At 34.6% G+C, this 27,940-nt stretch overlaps 1 pseudogene; it reads right to left on the reverse strand.

The window, feature by feature from the left end:
* Positions 1-2,152: 2,152 nt before the first annotated feature.
* On the reverse strand, positions 2,153-23,716 carry LOC149187456 (uncharacterized; annotated as a pseudogene).
* Between the last annotated feature and the right edge of the window lie 4,224 nt (positions 23,717-27,940).

Raw genomic sequence — 27,940 nt, forward strand, 5'->3', positions numbered from 1 at the left:
AAAATACATAAATACTCATTATCAACATCATGGAAAAAACCATCGAAGAATTTTATGGTCTTTTCATATCTTATAGCAAGTTAATCTTTTTAATTTAGGTAGTGTAGATTTTCATTAAGGAATATATATGAAACAAAGTCATTACTTGATTTTGTTTCATATCTATTGGATATATTGAATATGCAAACAAGACATAATAATGAACCAAAACATAATAGTCAACCTAAGATACATCAATATATGCTTTGTATAATTGTTTTTTGATGCTATACCCTGACAACTAGGTAGCAAATTAAACATTCTTAAACATTGAAACATGTTGTTTGCTCCACATGTAAAACAAAAGCATAAATTCTATTCTTACCAAGATAAAGTTGTCACCCATTAACAAATGCTGGAGATTAGGAAGCCTCTCGAACAAAAAATTGAGAAGACACATATTTATTTAAGAAAAATCCCAACACACATGACCATCTCCTTTAATTATTTAAAGCTCCCTGTCATCTCAATCAATATGTCCATAGAGAAATTGTATGCATTATCACGATAGGAGTCCATTTCCAGTACGGTCAAATTACTTCCACGTTGCATATTGAGTCTCAAGATATAGCATGAAATATCTTGAAACAATATCCCATTCACTCTCAAATATTGTATCATGTATGCCCCTGCATACACATACAAGACAACCTACCTTTACACTAGTTTATCTTTTATCCACATACAACCTGCCTTTACACTAGTTTATCTTTTATCCACATACAACTTGCATTTACACTAGTTTCACTATAAAACATTGAAAGTAATAGTAAAATCCAGACTTACATGGTTGTAGTTTGTAGCAATGTGATTGAAGAGCCTTTGTCTGTATCTAGTGGTTGTTTGATGAAAATTCAGTGATTCCTCTACTGAGGACCCCAAACGCAAGAAGTGCACAGAAGGTCGAATACTAGCAACCAAATATTCTGTATGGTTTGTGTTGTGGAGGTAAATCCTCTCTGCGGACAAAGACGATCCCTACTAGCCCAGACCGGGTCTAGCAACAATCACACAATGCTATCACGCAAGTTCCTAATTGCAAATAAAAATGGATGGTGAGAACCTACCTGGATTCCAATGCTAGTGTTCGTAGAAGAGATGTCACCCTCGTTCCTTTGCCTTGGCCGGTCACGATCCCCATGATCTCCGTGATTGGACACCTGCACATGCAAAGAACAACACGAATACAAGCATAAAATCTAGTAGATGCAATTATATATCAGTCAGAAAAGATGTAACTCAACATCAAATATAGGACAATGAGAGTGGAACCATAATGATAGTCATCTATTATTGATAAATAACAAAGAAGAATACAACCATTGTTCTGACGTCAAATCCTCCTTTGGCTGGGTAGTCAGCTACACAAGTCTTGCAAAGCTTGTTGGGATGGGAAACAAGCCTCTCTCTCTTTGGGTGACAAGAATCTCCTCACTTAGATTTGGCCTTATGGGTGCAAAGAAGGCTCTTGCAACTTCAAACTCTTGAGCTCCGGGAACTATTGACTAGAACTACTGTAACTCTGACTAGCTTGCTCAAGGCATAGAGGCAAGCTTTTATAGATAGAGAGGAAAGAGATAGGATCAACCACATTATTCATGGGATTGGCTTTATCACTTGGAAACTTCCATGAAAGGTGGCAAACCACTTTCCTTTCTATGGAGATTCGAAGCCAAACCATCCTAGCTCAACATAGATTCAGTTGGTGAATGGGTTGAAGAGAACCTTCGGGAGTTTGTTGGTTAAAAACTTTACTCAATTCAGTTGGTGCGAGTGTGACTCTGAGACAGAGCGCCAATGGCGTGCCCTTTTTAGAGGATTTACCTCATTGGCGTGGGCAGTGAACTGTGGACCCGCGCTAATGCAAAAAGAGTTGTTTTCATGGAGATTTTGCAGGAGATGTCTTCAGGGCAAATGAAGCTCATACTTAGAGGAATATAATGCAAGTGGTTTCAGGTCATGTCACTTCTCACAGGTCCCGGAATGAGTCCTCCAGTGTGCGGGTAACAGGGACGGTGACAAACGGTGACAAATTGTTGTGTAACAGTTTGGCTAGTCGAGTGGGGCGTTTGGTCAAATTGGATGATCATACAACTAAGCTTCAAAAGGGGTCCTATGCAAGTGCTTTTAAATGATATCTCTTGGAAGCTTCAACATAGTACTCAATATCATCATAAAGAGGACCACCCAAAAATATACCATTTGATCCTGTCGAAGTTTGAAGAACCAAGTCACCCTTTTTTAGAAGGCCATTTATATTTTCATTTGAGAAATTACTTTAATGTCAACACTTGGGATTACTAGCAACAATGGCCCCTGAATTTACTTTCTTAGGTGCCCCAAAAAAGTAGGAATAGAAAGTTGGCACCCATCAATTTTAACAACAGCATGCTGGCTTCTTGGATAAAACAAGACCTTTTCAAAGTTTCTTTTCTCACTAGCATTCCTTTTATCTCTCGGAACAAAGACCAATTCATATTCAAGATTGGCCCAATGTGTGTATTGATATACAACAATGTTGCTTGGTCCATTAGCACTTGCAACATGTTTGATAAGAACATGAATCAACATGTGTTTCACCACTCAGTAGATATTTTTCACCAACCAAATATATAGGCTTAACGTTCAATACAGTGAATTCTAATGAAGACATTCTAATGAAAATGCACGAGTTTAAGAAATGAAGCATGTGCACACCACGAGCTTCTATGAATATTTGCTGCCATCCTTTCTCAATCAACAAATTCATGAGTTATTTCTTTGGTTGTATGATGTAGGAAGCCACAGGATGAGTAGACATAATACACAACCAATAGCCTTTTTGGATAAACATTATCTTCGAATGATTAGAAACACTAACATTGACATCAATAACCTTTCTCTCCCAATGCCAGTCATCATCCGAGTCTAACAAATTAGATGAAGGTCCATGTTTTACCTCAAGACACCATGCACTAGGTAATATTTTCTCAAATATGAAGTCACTGCTCTCATTTGTTAAACTTAAAGAGTTCAACTTCTCTGAACCCCTCACAGCCAGAGAAGTAAGTGATATAGAAACCAAGGAGTCACATCCTTCCTTGCATATCACCTATCCACAGATATCAACAAGGGCCTATATAAATTCAATGCCAAGCATTGGTCGAGTAATTGTCAAATCAATATGTGATGGTGAAAATTGAAGACTAGAATCGCATTTTGTTGTTGTGGTCAGTGGGGATATTTGATATTCACGTGGGTGAACTGTGAAGCAAAATTTTCCCATATCATCAATCTTCTTTACTTGAGGCTTAACTTTCTCTAGCCCATGTGTCAAGCCAACCTTACGCTTTCCAGAATAGCCATCTGTCACTAATTTTAGGGAACCACAAATATTATAATGTGTTGCTTCTATCTCTGGGATTGAAGCCATGTTTGGCAGAATCATGAAATTCTCCAAACTTCTAAACTCGAAGTGATCCTTCTCAGCCTTGATTATGTAGCATGTTGATGTTACCTAATCAATTTTGTAATATCCCTGAACATCTGTTGTAGCTCTTTCTCGTCCATCAACTAATATCTTAACACCTTCAACACCGACACCTTCAAAAGTCACGACACGTCCTCCAATTGAGAAGCCTATGACCTGAAATGGTTGAGATATATTAACATGATTGTGCTCAACCAAAACCTCCATAGATGGAGGTGAAACATCAAATATTGTATTCTCATCCTTGTAGAATGGAAACAACCTGTATATTCCACATGGAATAAAATTAAAAGCAAATTTCCCATTTTCATCAGATGTTGCATGACAAAGTGCTTGATTTGGCCAAGGATTTGCTCCAAAACCCCGAGGGAACTTCACCTCATGGACATCATCTGAATAAAGGTATACATGAACACCTAAAACAAGGTTTCCCTAAGAAACAACTAGGCCATTGATATCATAACCAGGGATAAAAAAGATGCCATCTACTACGAGATTTCCAAAGCCCAACTCTATCTCTGGAGAGGCTCTTTGCACAATTGTTAACTTTGGGTGGGAAGCAACCATCCTATATTTCCCTGGAGTAATATTTTTAAATATGTAACTCCCTCCCTACAACGTAAACACAACATTAACAATAGCTCTTAACAAAGGCAGTGCAAAATGGTCGGAAATGGTCACTCTGTTATAGTCGCTCGAGTATTGTATCTGAGATTGATGGTATTAATAAAAAAATGTTATGCCGCATTACAATCGATCATTTCCTTGCAGCACTTTCAAAAATTCTTTACAGACTGCAGCAAATAGTAACGAGAAGTTAGAACTAGAACTGATGTGTGTCAGATATTTGTGAAGCCAAAAATGATGGTATCTAGCAACTTCTAGTTGTAATTAATGGTTTAAAGCTGCACATAGATATACAGAGAGGCGTGCGACCGAATCAATAATGTTTGTTTTCCATATTGGTTGTTGTGGTGTGTTATAGTTCTCTACATCAGTATAGATTTCATTACTGCTTTCTTTCCTCTCAAACCCACAATTCGAACGATTGTTTCCCATCGAGAGTGAACAACCCTGTTTACAGAGGACGAATCATGGGTCTGCCTCCTCCTGCTTGTCTTCTTCTTCCCTTACCATTTTGTACTGCCTTTATTGAGAGCTACTATTATGCTCATTGCTAATGGAAATGAATTCAACCTTCACATTGGTAGGACCTCCATTTATCTCTGGACAAATTTCTGCTCGAACAACCCCCAACACTCTCACCAAAAATAATGAACCCAGTGAAGTGAAAATTGATGTCTTCATTTCCATTGCAACCATTGTGATCAACTGATACAGGAAACTAATATGGTTCCCATGACCATCCATGATCTGGTTCCCATAACCATATTCTCTAACAAGGGTTTGACACCATATAATATATTGGACATGAACATTCGATCATCATTTGAATGCTGGCATTTGGTGATTCGCAAAGACCAATACATTTTCCAACTTCAGTCGAGCATCCACCACATGTGCACCCTTATATTTGAGGAGTTATTCCGAAAATTTATGAACGATGTATTCCTAACGTCGATCATCAACAACCAAGTATTCATGTCCTCCAAATTCAGTGTAAGTCAGAATTAGCTCCACTTCTTCATCCAATTAAACACCCTTTGAAATCAAAAATTAGTGGTGATTGCAAAATGTATGTAATTTACAAAAATGAGGATGAGGGAAGCATATCTGCCATCTCAAAATCATGAAAAATATAGTCTATCGCCAATTCTAATGGCTGGGAGGGAACATTGAAGCAATATATATGAGGAAGGCCAAACCTGTTATCGCTTGCTATTAAATTAAAAATAATAGATTTCTTAATATGAAGCGGCGACAACAAATCCAGGTACTCGACCACCATTAATACAGGAACCTAATCTAGTTCCCATGATCTAGAATTTTGAGTTGGATTATAAAAGATCCCTTATCATATATAGGGATGAGATAATATCCATTTGGAGCACACTATGTATTGTCCTTCACTAAACCATCAACTGTACTTCAACTTTGTCAAAGACGGACTTGCCTCGATGAAACCTCCACATCCATTGATACCATCGACAACAGTTCAAACTGTGAGGCATGTAACCAATGGTGGAAGTACCCACCATGTCTCCATTACAAGGACCTTTGTATCTAAAACCCTACTAGCTTTCCTCCAGGTTTCAGCAACTCATTGCATCTCTCTTCCTCTAGTTCCCAACTAGTCGTCGCTAGTTAAATGGCATTATAAGCACCGATAGAATATGAAATCACTTGGATGATTGAGATACCAGGCTCTCTAGGACACAAAACACGCAGATCCACTAAAAGTCCAGCCCCATCATAGAGATATAGATCAGTTCTACCCTCGCAAAGATCTAGATAGCTACTACCCTCACATGAACAATGCTAAGTTGTAAAACAATTCCTTTACATTGCCAATGATCAAGAAATGATCAATGTATAACCCCCTAGGGTTTACCACGAAATCACCTAAAACCCCAAATTTACAGCCTCTAAATTATTAAGTTATTTGTAATTCAAACTTTAAATAAAATAATTACAAATCTCTTTACTCTCTTTGAAAATAGAAAGCAACTTTTCATTCAAATAATATTATTTTAACTTTCAATTAATTGAAATTTATTTTATTTTAATTAATATAAAATTGTTTTTGGTTATTTATATGTATTTTTCAAAGTTATTTGTAATTTCAGATTAAAGATAAAATAATTATTTTATTTTAAAATTGAGGAAATTACAAATATTTTTGAAAGTAACTTTTCATTCAAATAATAATTCTTTACTTTCAATTACATAAATTGATATAAAACTAGCTTGGATCTATCTTAATTTTGGATTTACCAAGGGCAGAGGGGATCAAATCTCTTTTCACTTTAAAAAAGGTTTGTATATGAAGAGATTTATCCCTCTGGCACTTGGTAAATTAGGAGTAAGATAATTTAATTATTAATTATAATTATAATTATTAATTTTATATTTCACTTTACTTATTTTTATTTTTATAATTTACCCCAACTTTATTTTGCTTAACATTTTTCACATTAAATTTTATTTTATGGAGTTTCTTCAAATTAGATATTAAAATTGATTTTCAAATAAAATAAATTGACTATATTTTTTAATATTAAAATTTAGTTTTAATTTCCCCCATGGTGTGGATTAGTTGATGATAGAATGGGTTGTTAAGGCATTTCTTATGATGTTATTGGTTTAAACTTCGATTAGCTCAGTGTGCCAAGTGTGAGGCAATGTGGGTACACTTGGAGGTGATTGTGGTAGTGGATAGAATTGATGCTTAAGTACAAGCTCGCTATAGTCATCTATTCTCTCATATACAAAAAATAACAATAACAATAATAATAATAATATTTTTTAAATTTTATTGAATTAATTATTTATCAAAATTAGATGTTATTAAAAGCACATGATTTTATTGTAAGTAGTTTAAGTGATGGCAATAAAGGAAACTAATTTTCTTGTAAGCATTTTCTAAATTGTATCTCCACTCAAACACTCTCATAGAAAAAAGAGGTCTTGACCCCACCTAGAATGTCGAAAAGTAAACTCTCAAGCAAGCCACCCAATGTCACCTTGGTGGCCTTCTCTCACTCTTTAGACTACAAGAAGGATATCCTTGTCCAGGGGGGAATCCTTAAATATCGAGCTAAGCTAGGTCATTGAGTAATGAAGGGAAGTTCCTTAAAGAAGACTAGTGATTTGACGCTACTCACTCTCAAAGTAAAAGGTCAGGGATAAGTGTGCGGATAGTCAAAGAAACCATGAATTATTAACAAATTTTGAATGATTTTAATTAGACAACTATTCTTATTCATGCAACGAAATTATACTTGAAAAATGAAAGATAAAGCTTGTTCAATTAACCATATAACATGAGATGCTAGTGAAGCATATATACAATGGCACAATAAAAATAGAAAATGAATCATAAATTGTCCATACAAGTAAGGCATTAGATCATTCATTCATCGTATTCATGGGCATTGGAGATTGAGAGTTCGTTATCATCATCAAGAGACCATTCCACAATTAAGAGATCATATACCAATAGTATTAACTACGTTTGGGACAACAAAGAGTTATGTATTTGCGATGATAAATAAAGGAAATATTCAAACTTGTCATTGTTTCTAAGGACAATGAAGACAAGAAAGTTGAATGTGGACTACTTACACATTTGTAACATTCAAAAGTCATCCATTTATCATCAATTTATCCCCATTTATAGTTGGGTAGTTTTTAACCATAGAATTGTGATCCAAATTATGTATGTGTAGCATTCCAAAGCGTGTAATTACAACTAATGAACCATGAGCAATACCATTAGCATGTGAGGACAATAACAACTATGTATTTAGAACAAATTACCATTAATACTAGATATCAATGTAAGTTTTAAAGCACCCCTAAACAATAAGAAATTCCATATGTCAACATCAAATATTTAAGAATTGTGTGCATTGTCTAAATTATGTGAAGAGTGCACCAATAATGTCAATATTGGGCTTCAATCACTATCTCGTTATGTGTGTTAGGATGTGGAATTTCCAATTAGAAAGTGATCATACATCTACAAAAAGGAAGGCAAGTAAACTGTTATGAAACCAGCTCAAGAAAAGATAGAAAAGATAGATCAACGCCTTAGAATTCAGCCTCTTCAAGGTGGCAACCTCCTTTACATTACATAGATGAACAATTCTTGGATGATACAAATGACAAAACCTCCTTTCTATATATAGGAGTCTAAGGAGTCACAATATAATCCAGCTGACCTAACAATAATAATATAAAGCCACAAAAATAACAATAGAGGGATTCTATGGGGCACAGTAATAACAATATGGGGGCAATAGGGGCACAACATTATTAATAAGGGGTATAACTACAATAGTAATAGGGTAATCACTAGTATTATAGGGACCCAACATGCCCCTCTCCTTCAAAAAAGTGTTGTCTTCAATGCTTGAGTAGTTCTGGATACTTCTGCATAAAATTCTCATCCTCCCATGTGGAATCTTCAGCGGATAAGTTCTTCCACTTGATAAGATACTCTGAAATTGATCGATTTCGTAGCTGTCGAGTTCTTCTTTCTGTGACTGCTTCCGGTTCCAATATAATTTTTCCTTCCTCGTCAAGTTCTGGCAATATTGTTTGAACTGGGAGCTTGTCTCCTATAACCTTCTTTAAACATGAAACATGGAAAACTGGGTGCAATCGAGAAGCTGCAGGAAGCTCCAATTTGTATGCCATAGTACCAATCTTTTGCAACACCTTGTACGGACCATAATACTTTGGTGATAATTTATTATCCTTCTTAGCTTGCTTGAGGGACATTTTCTTATATGGTTGTAGCCGTAGGAATACCCAATCCCGTACATCAAAACTTCTTTCACTGCGATGTTGATCTGCCTGTTGTTTCATTCTATTTTGTGCCAACACGAGGTTATCCTTTAAGAGTTGGAGGACTTGTTGTTGATGTTCGATGTGATGTTCCACTGCCTGAACCTTAGAATTTTCTCTTAAATATGATGTGATGGATGGTGGTTGATACCCATAAAGTGCCATAAATGGCGTCATTTTTGTTGCTGTATGGAAGGAAGTGTTATACCACCATTCAGCCAGAGGCAACCATTTGACCCATTGTGTCTATTTATCAGATACAAAACAACGAAGATATCCTTCCAAACATTTGTTTACTATCTCAGTTTGCCCATCAGATTGAGGATGATAAGATGAGCTATGAGCTAACCGAGTACCAAGACAAGAAAATAATTCTGTCCAAAAATTTCCAGTGAAAATGGGATCTCTGTCACTTACAATAATCTTTGGGTTTCCATGTAGCTTTTGAATTGTTTCCATAAATGCAGTAGAAACTGTACTGGCTTTAAATGGATGTGATAATGCACAAAAGTGTGCATACATGGTAAGTCTATCAACTACCACCATGATGACACTCTTTCCCTCAGACTTGGGTAAACCCGTGATAAAATCCATTGAAACCTCCTCCCAACGTTGGCTTGGAATGGATAAAGGTTGTAATAGACCTGGTGTATTAATTGTTTCAACTTTATTTTGTTGGCAAACCAAACATTCCGCCACAAACTTTTGAATATCTGATTTAAGGCCATCCCAAAAAAAATCCTTCTTAACCCTGTGGTAAGTTTTTAAAAATCCTGAGTGCCCTCCTAAGGGGGAAGTGTGCAATTCCATAAGAATCTTTTGTTTTAGCTGGGAATTCTTATAGAGGTATAAGCGATCTTTGTACCATAATGAATCATTTTTCCAGCTAAATGTATCAGACGTACTGGAATCTTGTTGTAAATTTCGAATAAGTGCCCACACTTCTTCGTCATTCTTCCATTCCTCCCTTGCTTCGTTTATCCAATCTGGTTGGATAATAGAAATGGCGCACAATAATGCTTCCACATCCTCATCCTTTCTTGAGAGTGCATCTGCCACCACATTTTGCTTCCCTTTTTTGTAGATGATTTCAAAGTCATAACCCAACATCTTTGTGACCCACTTTTGTTGCTCTTCAGAGGATAATCTTTGTTCTAAAAAGTATTTAAGGCTATCTTTTCTATCTTTTACCCTTATGTTCAATTTTTGGAACTCCTCAATGTGCTCCATTATTGAACCCTTTTGTTTGAGACTTATCAGTTGGCTAAAAAAGTGTTGCTTTTTGTATCCTCATAATGTGCTATCAATTCTTCCGTAAAAATTGCCCAAGTGATAAATTGTTTATGAGAGTCAAGCCATTGATACCATACAAACTGATTTGGTTCCAAATATAAAGTTGCCATACGTACCTTTTGTTTGTTTTGCACATTATTGAGATCGAAGAATTGCTCCATTTGTAATATCCATGTGGCGGGATCCTTGCCATCAAACTTCCTCATATCGATTTTTGGAACATGGTGAGTCTTTGATCCAACATTAGAGTCTATGGAATCATGATTAACATTTCTTTTGTTCTCATCATGAATTTCCTTTAGTACCCTTTCACCCTTAGTGACCATTTCTTGTAGCAACTTATTCATATTTATCTTCAATTCTTCCATCTTATCATCCATGCCATCAATTTTAGCGTCCATGCCATTCACCTTAGCTTCCATGCCATCCATCTTAGCTGCTACACCTTTATTTAAACCATCCATCTTAGCTTCTACATCTTTCCTTAAACCATCCATTTTAGATTCTGTTGCTTTTTGTGCAAGTGACACTTGTTGCACTTGTTCTTGTAATTTTGATATATCATATAGCATTTCTTCTTCTTCTTCATGAGTCATGCTAGAGCTTTCAGGTTCCTTACTAGGTGTTTGCATTTTCTTTCCTCGGGGCATAAGTTACCGATAATAATGCTCTAGTATGCCCTTTGAATTCCTTCAAAATAAATTTTCAAACCAAGCTTAAGCAAAAATTTAAGAAAATCTACACACCTTTTTTCATTTTGTAGGAGCTTGATATTGCCTCTGATGTATCTCTGTACTTTTCGATCATCTAGTTTTGAATTTGTGACCTACAGTAGCCCTCTGTGTCCTCTTTCCAATTCCACAAGTCTGACCCAAATTGGATTCTCCAAGGAAGAGTTATGCGAAGTCTCCCACAGTGACTTGATTATAGACTAGTTCAGTAGAGCGAACTTGTACGACGTGCCACGAGTCACTATTTTGACCTTTGGATCTGAACAATTCATACAAGAAATTACAGTCCGTCCTATTTTTGTATCTTCTTACGAAATTTCAATCCGATCCCCAGAGAGAAAGTTATGACGATTTTCCCCAGGTCACCTGTTTTGAATGTAATTCAGGAGTCTGCAAAAAGACCAACTTCCTCAGATCATATCTCCGCAAATATCGCGTGAAACGTTCTGAAATTCGGACCCAAGGTTCAGTGCGATTTCTTCTCAAATGGGTTTTTTTTGCGACTTTTGAAACGTCGCAGAAAAAAATTTATAGCGAAAATGCCACGATGACCTGTTTGGAGCAGCGAAACCCTAGAATCTAAAGCTCTTATACCAAATGTTATGAAACCAGCTCAAGAAAAGATAGAAAAGATAGATCAACGCCTTAGAATTCAGCCTCTTCAAGGGGGCAACCTCCTTTACATTACATAAATGAACAATTCTTGGATGATACAAATGACAAAACCTCCTTTCTATATATAGGAGTCTAAGGAGTCACAATATAATCCAGCCGACCTAACAATAATAATATAAAGCCACAAAAACAACAATAGAGGGATTCTATGGGGCACAGTAATAACAATATGGGGGCAATAGGGGCACAACAATATTAATAAGGGGTATAACTACAATAGTAATAGGGTAATCACTAGTATTATAGGGACCCAACATAAAGAGATCATATACCAATAGACCATTCCACAATTAAGAGATCATATACCAATAGTATTAGCTACGTTTGGGACAACAAAGAGTTATGTATTTGCGATGATAAATAAAGGAAATATTCAAACTTGTCATTGTTGCTAAGGACAATGAAGACAAGAAAGTTGAATGTGGACTACTTACACATTTGTAACATTCAAAAGTCATCCATTTATCATCAATTTATCCCCATTTATAGTTGGGTAGTTTTTAACCATAGAATTGTGATCCAAATGATGTATTTGTAGCATTCCAAAGCGTGTAATTACAACTAATGAACCATGAGCAATACCATTAGCATGTGAGGACAATAACAACTATGTATTTAGAACAAATTACCATTAATACTAGATATCAATGTAAGTTTTAAAGCACCCCTAAACAATAAGAAATTCCATATGTCAACATCAAATATTTAAGAATGGTGTGCATTGTCTAAATTATGTGAAGAGTACACCAATAATGTCAATATTGGGCTTCAATCACTATCTCGTTATGTGTTTTAGGATGTGGAATTTCCAATTAGAAAGTGATCATACATCTACAAAAAGGAAGGCAAGTAAACCATCAAGACAATCTTAAAAATAGTGAATTGTTAGCCTTATGAACCAAGTCATTTCATGTTCCCATGCATTGATTTGCATAATGGTGTGGCTAAAATGTCAAATGTGTTCAAAAAATGTATCAAGAACAAAATTTGTAAACCCTTTTCACAATTATTTATAAAGAGCTTAAATATCAAGGTGTTTCATGCATTCATGTACTCATGTGAAGCTTAAGAGTGTTTACTATGCCATAGATATGTTACCTAGATATGTCAAATCCAACATGAACAAGTAAAAATATGATATTGTGTCCTTACAAGTAAAGCACTAATCATTTTTAATTTACGTTAATCATTTTTAATTTTGTCACTTATTATCTAGTCATATATTTTAGTCCTAGACTAAATTAGTCATTTAAGTTAGTCACTTTTAGTTGACTCACTTAATATCTAGTCATATATTTTATCCCTGGACTAAATTAGTCATTTAAGTTAGTCGTTTTTCAGTCACTTAAAATTGCTCAAATTTAGTAGTAATTCAGTTGAAATAATTGTGGTGACTAATGTTTTTTGTCACGTAGTCACTAATCTCTCATTTTGTACTAGTGAACTTTTATTTTATATCGGGATTTTTTTATCGGGTTTTTTATATCGAGACTTATTTTTATCGGGATTTTTATGTCGAGACTTTATGTCATCGGAGTTTTTGTAAAAAAGTAAGGGAGGAGGTGAGGTGAAGTGGGGCCCACGTGGAGTGGGACTCATCCATTATAAACTACAGCCACTTGGTAATTAAAAATATGACAAAATTAACTACAACCACTTTGCAATTTTGAGATTTCAAGTTTCGTAATTTCTTTTAAAATTGGGAATTGGAATAAATTACCAAGATCCCAAAAACACATAATTTTAATTGTTCTACAATTTGGTTGTGGCAATTTTGTAGGACCATTAGCAAAAATGAATTAATTATTAAAAATTTAACTAAGAATTAATATTTACAATTAATTACTAATTTATTTACTAAAATTAAAATAATATACATTTTGTATCCTTTTAATCCAATGTGGTAAAAATTATTGAAATTTGGATGAGCACCATTTGCAAATCATGTAAATCAAATGAGATGGAGCGAGTACCGATGAAAAGCTAGCGAAAAATTGAACTCAATGAAGCAATCAAAATAGAAATCTGATGAAAACGGAAAATTAGAAAAATTGTGGACACTTAACTAAAAGAAAATATTAAAAAGGTGATTTAGCCAAAAATTTATGGAAAGGGTCCCCATTATTTGAAATAAATAAGTCAAAAATGGGGGGTTGAGCTTTCACCTCAATAGATACTTATTCATCTAACAAGAGTAGATGCATATAGAAAAATTTCTATAGCCAACATATATAGGTTCAAGAGATGATAGAAGACAACAATTTAAGGATGCAGAGATACTAATTTAAACAACTTATTCAAATAGTTATTTTGAGCAATGATTATAACTTTGCATTGGGTTTTCAAAGAAGTCAATCATCAACTTAGCCTTACCCTAACTTCTATGTTACCTCAAATGCATGAGAGAAAAATATATGTATCATAGGAAAAACATACATTGGAAATAGATTTTGTCATAAAATTAAAGCCAAAAGACCTTGATTAAAAATTCTGCAACAAGAGATTTTAAAAAAATGGTTGGTGTTTTGACATCAAAAGCCAACCCTTTTACAATGAACATGAAATAATATATAGGAAAATGTTTTCCTCAAACTATCACTAATCTATAAAAAACAAATCCTATCAAATAAATTAAACATATAATATGCTGCAAAAAAATCTAGCAATGGTAGAAAGTCGTTTGCCTTCAAATATGGGAGTGATATTTTTTATTATTGATTTGACTGTCTTTATTCCTGAAACTCATTGCTGAAACTATGCATCAAATTTCCATTAAAGATGTATTTAATCTTTATCCTATTGGTCCTCTGCCTTGGAATCTAAAGTTGGTGTAGCTCCTCCTAAAATTCTGCCAACTTCCCTTCAAACTTGGTTAACTGCGTCACATGTTTTACCAATATTTATCCAAATAAAAGCATTCCATATATTATTCATTAGGTAATTTTACTAGAATTTAGACTCCACCAAAACATTTTACCAATGTTATTTCACTAATCAACCATGTTCTTAACTCGATTGTTCACCTACTAGTTTAGTATAAAGAAGTAGGTTCATTTTCCAATGAAAATGGCTCATCCCAATCCATTCCATTAAATCCAAAAGAATATTTGAATTCCTTAGAAATGATTTTACTGTCAGACTCATGATTAAAGTCTCATAAGCTATAATCATGAAAAAATGTCAAGCCTATTCATGTGTTTTAATTTTCACTTGTGGAACAAGGCATGGTAACAACACCAAAAGATTTGATTTCATATGGTACCAAGCAGATCTGAGGCACTCCATTGCACACAAGGAACTTATAAGTGTCCTAAGGAGGTTCAAGTTTGTCAATTTTCATCTATATTTCAAGCTTGAACTACAATCAGACCCCATATGGATTTCATCCTTCCCTCTGCATAGAATGAATAATTATAGAACTTTCCCCAGGAACAAGTGTGCCATTTGGTAGGGTGTCATCCTTCAAAACATATTTGGAATCTTTAGGTTTAAATACCATGCCATATGTACTACTATTGCACCAAATAGAAATAACCATATAGAAACCTTCATTTGTTGTAAGAGTGTGTCTTCTTTATCTATCCTCTCAATAACTTACAAACTCCTTGAAAACTGAATTGGTAGAGACTTATCCTGGCACTGATTTCATAATGGCATTTCTCCTTTTTCCTATTGCAAAGGTACTGAAAACTCCTTGAAATATTCTTGATCTTGATCAACATGGTATTAGACATTATTGTTCCATATCACTACAAACTGAAATCATGAGAATAGACTCGAAACAAAACCAGATCTCCATGCAAAGCTTTGTTGTGAAAAGAATGAATCCAGGAAAATTTAAACAAAGTTATCTTCAATATTTTGGTGGTCACAACCACCATCTCAGCACCCAAATATGTAGAATAGAAACCCATACAAAACTGCTCGATCATACTGACAATAGGACCAGTTTTATCTTAGGTATTTAAATTCATTAAATAGCATCTCCCATGACCTTGAGAATAAAATTTTCAAAAAATTTCAAGCTAACCACTCTGGCATAAATAAATTATGTAACCATTGTAGAGCTTGCAAAATTCCTAATAGATTTTGAATCTTTTGTTGTACTTGAGCCCTGGACATATGACTCCCAACATTCACTTTCTTTTTTACAGGATTAGAACCAATTGATTGTTGGCAGTGCTTCTGGGAATTAGCTGGAGTCTTTAGTTCTGGATTTACAACATATGTTGCACTTTTCTACGGATTTTGAATGCGAAGGAACTCCATCATATCCCCTAAGAAGCAAGCCTCTCGTTTATCACTAAATCAATGATATCCAATACGTTCACTTCATGCACATCTCCTTTTTTTTAATTGGAAAACATCTGATAGATCCTTGAGAAAGTATTGGATGACTTTGGTTTTCCTTGAGGACCTCTATTGTTCGTATTCGTTATATTTTTATTCACCTTAAAAATCACACATTATTTTTTTAGAAATCTGTCAACCCTGAAAGAAAATCCATGGTTGCAAGGTCTGCCCAAACAAAATTGTCAATAAATGATACTCGTTGGCATGCCCCAACAGGACCTACGATATGCATATGTGGTTTTTTAATAATGTTTTGTTAATACAAAGGGCCGAGTGGATTGATATTGCCAACTGACGCCATTGTTCCTAACCTCTCTGTTAGCTTAATAATCCAATATCATACCGAATATTTAACATAAGTTTAACAAATTCCAGAAACCATTGTTAATGAATCTTGAAAGGATGCCACAACATTCTCTTTCGACGTTGTCGTTTTCATGGAGGAATGAGATTCCCTGCATCTTGGACATGGCCACATAAAGAGAACCATTACTACCTTTAACCTTGTCTGGTAGAATTAGCTCCTGCGTTGTCATTGTAAACCACAAGTGGATTGCGGGAGGGGTCAAGGCAGAATCTGGTTTTGAAGCAGGGGGTACCGCGATCCATATGATGTTGCCACGTGGAAATAGTAGTTTGAAGAAAATAACTACTGCGGACCCCTGCTTTGATTAAATTTCAGATGGGCAAGGGGTCCCGCAATTACATTATGACCATTGATCTCTGACCGCCCATGTCCTCCATTAAAAGTTGAAAGTGATTTATTTTATTTATTTCCGCCATTTAACCAAATTCAACATTCCAGAGGCATCCTGGAATCTGGCTAGCATGTGGTGCTCTCTTTTTTTGAAAAATAAAAATAACAAAAATAACCTTTGACAGAAATTATCTTAGTGGACTTATGGATATGGGCACTCATTTTCCTTTATACTTGAACTCTCAGCGCATTTGGAACATTTGATAACTAAACATTTCGATGACTTAACAATTTTATGAGTGTTGCATTTCGTTTTCTATGAATGGGAATAATCCCATATCTACAAGGTGGCATCATGATGTGTTCTTTATAATTCTCCTCTCTTTCAATATAATTTAAACCGTTGAACACCATGCTCTTTTTGGGATCCTCCCTTGGATTTCGAATGGTTATATTAAGTGATCCGTAGTACTTGATATGTTAGTTTGACATGGCTTGTGATATGCTTATAAGAATTGTTTGATGGGATTGGTTCCTAAAATAAACTTATAGATTGGGCATATGCCCAATATTTTTAGTGATTGGGCGCTTGATATGTTAGCTTGACATGGTTTGTGATATGATTATAAGAATTGTTTGATGGGCTTGGTCCTTAAAATAAACTTATGGATTGGGCGTATGCTCAATATTTTTAGTGATTGGGTGCTTGATATGTTAGCTTGACATGGCTTGTGATATGGGTGCTTGATATGTTAGCTTGACATGGCTTGTGATATGTTTATAAGATAAACTTAGGGATTGGGCTTATGCCCAATATTTTTAGTGATTGGGTCTATGCTTAATATTTTTAGTAAAAAGAACATTAATCTAATTATATGAATTTGACAGCACTATATAACTTCATCAAGCATAATAATAAATTTATGGATTGGGCCTATGCCCAATATTTTTAGTAAAAAGAACATTAATCCAATCATATGAACCTAATAGCACTAAATAACTTATTCAAGCATAATGTTTTCACAAAAATTTATGAATCTTTTGAATGTGCTCGAGAGCCTAGTCAGGAAGTCAACTAGCAAAATCTAAAAAAAATTGTAAGGCAGTAATTGGACTCCATATGGCATATCATTGGAAGGAAGACAAAGCAATTGGTTGGGAATTTCAGGGCATTGAGGACACTGGTAGATTACTTGGTTCGATATGGTGTCGTGACTTACCTGAAGTACTTGGATTCACTAAGGGTGTTTGAGGGGATGAGGTCGGTTTGGATTTTTGCTCGCCCTAGCCACAAGTTTTTTGATTTTGCAAAGAAACATGTTTATTAGGTTGTTAGAGTCAATGGCAGTAAAGTGGGGTTTGCAAACAGGTTGATCAAGGGAACTGGGAGAGGAAGAGGGGATTCAGTCAAGTGTAGAAAGATAAGCTGAAATGAAAGTGGTAAGATTGGCATCTATTACCACCATCGTTGATTAGTTGGTGACTGAACTATATATATATATATATATATATATATATATATATATATTATTGGTTTCCTTCATTTTTTTCCCTTTTTAAAATTGTTTGGCAAGTTTTTTCCATTTTTCCCGATTCTTATATTTTAGACCCTTTCCTAGTTATAGTCGAACATGATTATTGTAGTTTTAAGCTTGAACTTCACAAGGTGCTTCTTTTCTTGTAAGAAATATCTACTTGAGTAAGTCTTTTGTTGTTGTTAGCTATCTGCAAAATTAAATGTTCTAAGGCATAAAATTGTTGTATATCTTCATTCAAACATTGTGAATGCATTTACCTTTGGATTCAGGGCATGCCTCGTTTTGTATTACAATCTTTCATTTTATTGTTTCTTGATGAATTCTCATCTTTGACAATGTTATGCTTGTTTATATTGGGATTTGTTTCATCAGCTGATTGCAAAATGAAATATTTTTTACTCATATAGTTGTTACATATCTTTATGGAAATGTTGTAGATGCATGACTCTTGTTTTGATTGTTATCATGGAATTTGTACCTTTGACAAGGTTGTATTCTCATATGAAAGGGAAATAATTCCATGAGATCTTAAATGGGTTATGTATTATCCAAGAGACTAAACCTGATTGATTTGACAAATTCTATTTATTCATTGTGTGTTTTAGCAAGCAAGCCATCAAATTCAGACAAGACACAAGAAATTGAAAGTAGTTGGTTCATCGAGAGACACTCTGGGGGTTGAGTTGGAGGAATTTGGAGAGGAAATGCCAAAATGGAAGATGTTGCAAGTAACTGAGTGAGTCCATCTTTTGCATTAAAGTTATGTCAAGCTAACCTATTTTGACCCATTTCTCTCATGGTTTGAACCAAAGCCCTGTATTTTAAATGTAACCACTTTTGATTTATTTCTCACGTGGCTCGAACCTTAGACCTATATTTTTAAATATGAAAACTACGTTATATTAATTAGACAATTTTAAGCTTTTATTTCCAGTTCACATGCTTTTTAGATATCATTATTTATTATCTAGAGTTACTTGATGTTCTCTTGAAACTAGAACAAAGAATTATAAGCATGATTCTATCTTAAATAGTAATTATAATGTTTATTGAAAATTTATGTGTACCTCTAAAACTTTTTCCATTGGTAGGCTGATATACTTTCCAGAGATTTATGTAGCTTGCTAAAAGAGGTATGGTTAACCTAGAAGAATGTGCCCCGAGAAAATAAATTTTGGAAACTTCATTGGAGGCCTTCATAATAACTATTCCAATGGTGAAAAGCGTTTCAACCTTTGCCACATATGCCGGATGCATTGATGCATTTTAAATAAAATTTCGATGGGAAAACTTTGAAAATTATGACCTTGATATGGACTGCTTCGACTGTATGAATGTGACATTTCTCATGGAATAGATGACATAATCACAAAAGTACATTTTCACATGAGCTAGACAAGTGTTTTGTTCCCCAAATGTTTTGCCTAAGTTTTGGAAGGATATTGTAAGTTTAAACATTTTTATTTCATTTTCGAGACTAAGCATATAAGCCTTCTCATGTATTATTTTTAAGGCAGGGGATTTATAAGGTGCATCATATAGAAAAGTGTTATCAATTTTTACGAAGTGATTTTGATGATTTTTCTATCTACAATAAATAAAATTGACCATTGCAGCATACATAGGATGGCAAAGTGTTAAAACCAAGAAATGTTAGGAATCAAACATAAGACCTATACCTTGTCGGTGGATTGTTCTAACGCCTAGCTAGGGGCCCTTTTTATGCTAGGTAACCTATTATGCAAAGTGTGCATTTCTAGTTATATCACAGAGAGTGGTATATACATCATTTTGTTGCTACATTTTTCTTTTATGAATTCACATATTTATTTTATAGGTTTCTAATCTTGGAAGAAAGAAACACCAATCTTATAAGTTCATATCACTATGATTTTGTCACCATAATGAAATTACTCTTTCTTATTTATTTATTTTTTCGTTTGGAATCAGATTAGTTCAACAAGTTGGTTTTTGGCCTATTGGTTAGGATGATTATTGCCATGTGTTGCATGAGTCCTCTTAATGGTGTAATTTATTTTTCACATTTAACTTTGTCTTATTGATTTTCCTAGTTGTAGATTTTCAATATTAGGCTCATATATTGTGTATTGATCCATTGCTTATTATGATTATTTTTGTTATTTACCACTGCTTCTTACATATGTGATTTTTTGTTATTGAGACTATAAATAATGGAACCATATATTTCAACAAGACAATGCTATTTCTGAATTTCCATTTTTTATTTTGTTCATTTTTGTTGAGAATGATATAATATTCAACAATGATATTTCTAAATTTCCATTTTTTATTTTGTTCATTTTTGTTGAGAATGATGTAATCTTCACATTTTGCTACTGCCAACTTGTATTGTGTCATTAACATGATCTTTTATTGTATTACTAGGTTGTTGTTAAGGTCTACCTAGTCAACATTGATATATAGGCTCCATAACCATCTCAGAGTGTGCACCCTACTTATGTGGACCCATAACCCTGCTTGAGAGGATGCCCCATCACTTAGACCTCATATGTTAATCGTTTGTTTTTATTTTATTTTTATTATTGAGCTAAGGCTCTCTAACACAAGCGTTTTTAAGCTTAAATGCACTACATCTTTGGTGTTCATTTGTAGTCGGTATATTTTCTCATTTATGTAATTTTGTGCATTTCATGTGTAGTGCACTCATGATTCAGAATCTTCTCTTTGTAGTGCACTTTTGGTTCATCCTCAATGCAGTTCTTTAGTGTTGTTTGTTTCATTTTACTGCAGGTTTTTGGTTTGGTGTTTTTGTTCCATTCAATCCCCTATTTGTTTATGATCTCAAGGTGGTATATAATTGTGTGAGAACCTTTCCTACCTACTTTGTCGCTTCTAGGGTTTCTATTTTGTTGTCCATGTTAATATGATTAGACAAGGGCATCTGAAAGAGAATTGGATTATAACAGGGGTTGTGTTCACAGATTGGTTTGCGAAACATTGCAGTTAATTCAATGATTGTTGAAGCTCCCATCATGATATGGATTTCGCCACAACAGGCACTTCGATTTTCCCCCCTATATTTATGTTCTTGGCTTCTTGAGCTTTTAGCGTTCCTTTACACCTCTCAGTGCAATTTCTAGTTATTTATATAAGAAATGAAGAATGCAGATTGGAAACAACATGGAACTCTTTTCGAATCAAACAAATAAACCCTAACAAATTACAAATGGTCACATTATGATCATCAAAAATGAAAATATAGCTCCTTAAGAATCGCTAATATTTATGAATAGTTCTATTTCTATGATAGAAGAATGTTCAGGTTAACATTTAAAGTATGCTAATAACATCAATCACAATGCCAAATTTTCGATGTGATAACCAACTCCTTTTATTTTTTTCGGTAAATCATAATTAATTTGTTAATTGAATGATTATAAGAAATTGGGTTTGTGTGTATTTATGAGCCAGTCTCATAGAAAATAGTGTCGCTCACCTTAATTTGATTTTCCACATTTAATAATTTTAGAAGAACATAGTTTATAACTGTATATTTTAAAAGGGTTTCTAAATATAGGTTTGGATAGAAATCTATATTCTAGAATATATATATATATATATATATATATATATATATATATATATATATATATATATATATATATATTTAAATAAATAAATGTTACCTCATTTAAAAAATTACAATATTAGTTGTATGTTTTTGAGTTTGAGAGGTTAAGTAAATGCGTTCAAGCATATGTATGTATATAAGCCTATTTGTGTATATCAACCACATTTAGTATTGTGGTTGTGTTATTTAAAATAAATATGATTTTTTTTATTAAATTACTATTTATATATATAACCCCCGATCGAGGTGTGAGCCAACTAAGGATCCGTCTTGGGATCATTGACATGTTTAATCACATTTATGGAGGGGTTGGTGGGAGGCTTCACCCACACCCTTGCACAATTTGTCACCTTAAGGGAAGGGATAGCCACAACCTTCAATAGAATTACGAAGTGAGGTATGCCAAAGATTTAACAATCTAGGTGGTGGGAGCTAGGGCATTTACGAAACCATCTGTCTGGTTTTTAGTCTCACTTAAAAGTGGTCTCAGTGGTATTTAGTGGTCTCAGATAATTGTGCGCCAGTTCGAGGAGTTTGGAGCGTGGGGAGGAACCTCGGCTGTAGTTGTACTCTACAAGCAGATGACGAACTCGACCTGGTATGTCCTTATCCTTATCCTTTTCCCTGGGTTGGGGAATGCAATTTTCTATGTGCCTTGCGTAAGGAGGGGAAACAAATTACTAGTGGCCTTGAAAGTTTTTGTGATTGTCTATAATGGCACTCTCGTTCACATTACGCTAGTTTCAATTTTATACGGCACTCTATTATCTCGTATGGGGATGTTTCACATGTTCTGGGTTTTATGTAATCTGTATACCGCATGCAGGTTATATGTGTTTGGGGGTAAGTTAATATGGGCAACCCTATGAAAGGGAAGGGCAAGGGAAGCTTTTCTAAGATGTGTCTGTGGATTTTGTGATACCATCTGAGTGAATGAGAGCAAGGGGTGCCATTGTTAATTCTCCGTGGAGGTCTTTCACTCTTGGAAGTTTCATGCTTTCCTTCGTATATTGGTTCGGGCTATCATTCCTTGGTGTGTTGTAGCATAGGAAGGTGTCACTCATGTTTTATGATCCTCTTTTTAGGCTTAAGCTTAATGTCAATTTCTTGTTTCTTTCATGTCATGTTGTTGCATCAGCTCCGCCTAAACAATTTCTCTCTCTGCCCTCTATGTTGCTGGTTGGGTCATGGGAGAGGGCAGGGCCGAGGAATAGGACGCAGGGCGGTTTTTCCTCTTTCAATATGATAAGTCTTCTCTGGCTGCTTGTGCCTCTAGGTGAGCACATTGTGGTCATAATTCATAGGCTAGTAAAGGAAAGAGTAGGGGCGCAACCTCAGGAAATCCTCCAAGGCAGCAAGGTAGAAAATATGATGCCCAAATCTTGTAAGAGACGGTTCAGGCTTATAACAGTGGGACTCCCACCTAGGTGAAGCAATTGATTTCATCTTGGGAGGAAAAATTGAACTAGAAGGCAGAAATTGAGGTCCTGACAGAGGATTGGAGTTGGTTTATTCTAGATCCTAGTCATACCCGCGACCGGCTTACTCTATACAAGAAATTCGTTCATCTCTTCTAGCTGATGAAGAGCATCATTTCCAAAGCCATTATGGCCTCTCCATCTATTTCTGCGATTCCTGACCCCGGTCTTCAGGAGATTCAGAAAGAACTTCAGTTGATTCAACTTCAAATCCAACAACAGAATGCTCGCCTTGGTCGAATTGAGTGCCACATTCCTTGTCTGCCTCAATCTGCACTGTTAGGCTCAAGCGCAAAAGACCCCGCTTTGGTGGAGTCATCTGATGAATAGATAGCTGAAAGATAATGTCTGATATCATTTCTTATTTTGTTTTCTGATTTATATGTCATTTTGAATTTCTGTTTATAGCTATATGGTATGTAGATGGTTTCTAGATGTTAAGCCCTAGAAGGCTATGCTAAATAAAATCAAATTGTTTAAATTTTGGATGGCATTCAATGCGGTTCGGTGACCAATAACATTATTTTATAATTGTAACATACTTGATTATTTAAAATAAATAAATAAAAAAATATTACCAAGCTTAAAAAAAAATTATTTATATATAAAAAAATCAATTATATTAATTTTCTTTCTAATTATGATTTGTAAACAGAAAATTATCATAACATAATGATTGGTTAACACCAATCGCTGATCCAATACTAGCATTGAAAACTATCTTATCTTTTTATGTTTTAATTTATTTTTTCCCATCCCCACTGCCACGTTATAAAGGTGAAGGTGGGGAAAATATAATTGGAAACGTATAGGTGGGAAAATATAGGACAACAATTTTTTTTTAAAATAGATTGCACATAAATTTATGTTCTTTAATATTACAAACACACACGCAGATAAGGCCATTATTGTCATCATTTTATGTTTTTTTGGTTTTGATGATCGGTAGAGTGTTTATTTGAAACAATTTTATACAACGTTCTATTCCTTAAATCTCCTTCAAATATATATATTAATTTTAAAATTAATTAAACAAAATGTACAATAATTTAAAAATAATAATATAACATTAAAATTTATAAAACTTTAACTCTTATCAATAAAATAAATAATTAAATTAAATTAAATTAAAAATAAATTGTAAAACATCCATCCCCAATCCAAGAAACTAAAGCTAACGCGTGTAAAGATGTAAATATGACAGAATGAAAGATCACGCTTAATTTCAATCCTACGAAAAGGCAAAATAAAAATCTGCCTTTTCATGCATGTCCCGACAAAATCGCTTCACATGCGAAGTGCACACTGATCGATTACACGTGTGGCCTTTTGTGGCTCTTCTCAAATTTGTTTACAATAGTCTAGACGTAAGATGTTTTTCTGGTTTCACAGCTCTTTCCTTTTGTTTTTTTAATTCCAATTTTTGTTAACAGTTTATTGGATTCTTTTTTCAATTTGAAGTGTTTTTTTGGATGTAAGTTTTTTTTAAGAATTTAAATGTATTTATATATTCAAAAATATATTTTAATCAAATTAAATTTTAATTTAAAAATAAAATTGAATTTATTTATATAGTGAAAATTTGTTTTAAAAGATTTAATTTATAATTTTATAAAAAATTATATATCATATTTAATAAAAACAAAATTTATGATAGTTAAAGTGCTATAATTTGTTTGATCTTCATGCATCATTGACTATTTAAGACGAATCTCGCACCGATGATCTTTCAAAAAACATTCAAAATTGAATCCATCCCAACCCTTCCTCAGGGTTCTAGCCCGTCATAGAAGAGCTAAAAAAAATTACTTTTCAAAAAAGTTTAAAATATCAAAATCACTCATAAATGGCCAAAGTTAGATTAAATTTCTATATTTCAAAAGAAGGGAAATATTTTTAATAACTCATCAATATTTTTATAAGTTTACGAGAATCCAGACCAACACATAAATCACTCTAACAATTTTGTAGAAGAGACAACCAAAGTCCAGACGACCACATACAAGTTAATAGTTATGTCACGATTCAGGAACATTTCCCCGAAGTCCCCAACTTACACCGACATGATGTAACCTGCAACGATGAGACATGAAGTAGTCATGGAGCTATAACACCTAGCACAGGACATCAGAGCACATTAAATACCCATTCAACAACTTCGCCATTGGCTAGCTACCTTGAATACAACTACTTTCCATCCTTTCATCCCAGGTATGGGTGTTGGATTCGAGTTCTACATTAACATTGTTAATGGTGGAAATTTTTATCATCGTAATTATGTGAATCTACCAAATGTAAAAAAATATCTATCTTATACCATGTGTATTGGAGTCGATAATTATACAACTCTCATTCCACCTGAAACACAGAATTGAAGTGCATTGAATACCATTCAACAACGTCACATGCATTTTCTCTCCTCCCCAATTATCCTTGGGCACTCTTTCCCTACAACCATTTTTTCCATTTTCATTTGAATTACAACCCATCATCCATAATATCATCCTGATCTAAAATAAAAAAAAAATTAAGGTTTCTTGAAAAACTTTGCAAGCTAGTTTATGTCTTCTGGGAAATGGATCAAAATTGCAAAATCACATAAACATAGTAGCTTTAGTTAAGTTTTATAGATTTAACCAGAGAAAAATAAATAACATGCAACATCACAAAACAACAATTTGATGACGAAGTTCACCCCTCTTGTATTGCGTCCTCAAGTCTAGATTCCAATGTTGACCTTTAAATTATATGCTGAAAATGTAAATTACATCAACATACAATGCTCAAATCACAAAAATAGTGTTGTCAGTGTGTCTAGAACACCCAAAAACCCCTGTGTAGGCTCCTCTTGGGCTCAAAAACGCTGAAAAACGATCAAGTTAGACCTCCTTCTCCATTTCTCTGTTATTTATCTTACAAGATGATCAAATTGGAAAACACATGCAATAAATATCTTGTTTGCTAGAATCACCAAGTGACAAATTAGCGTGAGAGCAGCGGAAATTTCACCGAAAATTATGTAGTTTGTAGAATGATTAGTTTTGCCCTTGCGCCCTAACTTCCGCCCCTTTTAAGGGTTGTATTTTTTACAATGTGATCAGGGAGAACGGGTTGGAGTCCATGCGCCCCACCAACCCCGACACCTAGTCGCATAGTGGTCATGTGGTTGTGGGCAGGGTGCGGGCAAGGTGCCACACACCCGCTCCTCCGAATAAAACATTGTCACTTATATGGTGTTTGTTAGGACCGAGCTTTGGGCTAACCACCCAACCTCTCTGCATATGCCTTTGTCATAGTTTCATGGTGTATTATGTGACTAGGGCTCGGTCAGTCGAGGGAGCCTGCCAGTCGCCCCCCCAAAACCGCTAAAGCACTTCAAATTAAATATAACTGTTATACTTTATAAAACAAAAAAAATGTGCTCATTCCAATGGTAAGATGTATGGTTTTTGTGACGAAGTTCATGGGGTCGAACCTATCACAAAACCCGAGGGTGATGGGGTGCCCTCTTCATTAGCCAATGTGAAACTCACCAATCACTGAAACTTCACAAACTTGACCTGCCATGTGTCATCACGAGATTGGCCCTTCTAATATCTATACTTCCCAATCATCTTGTTGATGTTAGTGCCACATCACTGTACGACCTACCTAGTCAATAGTCCAGTCAACCCTCCAAGTTGACTTTTTTAGTTGTTTGCCAAAAACTCCATAATGCAATAACTTCCACATACGGTGTCAGATTGAGGTGATTCGAGCATCATTAGAATAAGAAGGACCTGATCCACGATTTGGTGTTGGTTTTAGGTTATTTTGTGCACTTTGATTTTTGAGCATATTTTCGATCCCCTAGATAATCCTCCCCACTAGAAGCTTTTGGACCACCAAAAGTCTATTTTTACTCAGCAAGTAAGTGAGGGTACTACAACTCCTCACTTTCATAATCTCAATCCACCTTTATTTACTTGGATTGGTACCTTTGAGCCCCACATGAAGGTACTCCACATTACGTCTGCATGAAATCTTGATTCTCTTGTCAAGAATTGAGTCTTCCTACAACTCATCTAAATATTCATGGGAAACAACTTCAATAGATGGAATCTAAACATTCTATTCATGATAATCAATCATTGAAGCCTCATACAATCTCACGTTTTCCACATTTACAACCGAATAAATTTGCATGTAAGGTGGAAAATCTAATTAGAAAACATTGTTACCAATATTCACCAAGATTTTGAAAGGACCATATCGGATATGCTTGATCTTTTTAACATCACCTTGAAATCTTTCCTCGCTAATGTACAACCAAACTTTATCTCCTACATGGAAATCATGATCAACTCGATGCTTGTCATGCCTTGCTTTGTACTTTTCTTTGCTTTTCTCTAGCTGCTCGTATACTCTTTGATGCACTAGTTGAATTTGTTCAATGAAGTGCTTGACTTTGTCCACATCACTATGTCCATATACTGCAATATATTTACCAAAGATGAAATCCAAAGGAGACTTTTTCAAATAACCCAAACAAGCTTCAAATGGAGATACTTGTGTAGATGAGTGCTTGGCACGATTGTAGGCA

The sequence above is a fragment of the Pinus tabuliformis genome, chromosome 3_1 (genome assembly GCF_031772625.1).
Source record: "Pinus tabuliformis cultivar Carrire ecotype Pingquan chromosome 3_1, CPIR1, whole genome shotgun sequence".
Lineage (NCBI taxonomy): Eukaryota > Viridiplantae > Streptophyta > Pinopsida > Pinales > Pinaceae > Pinus > Pinus tabuliformis.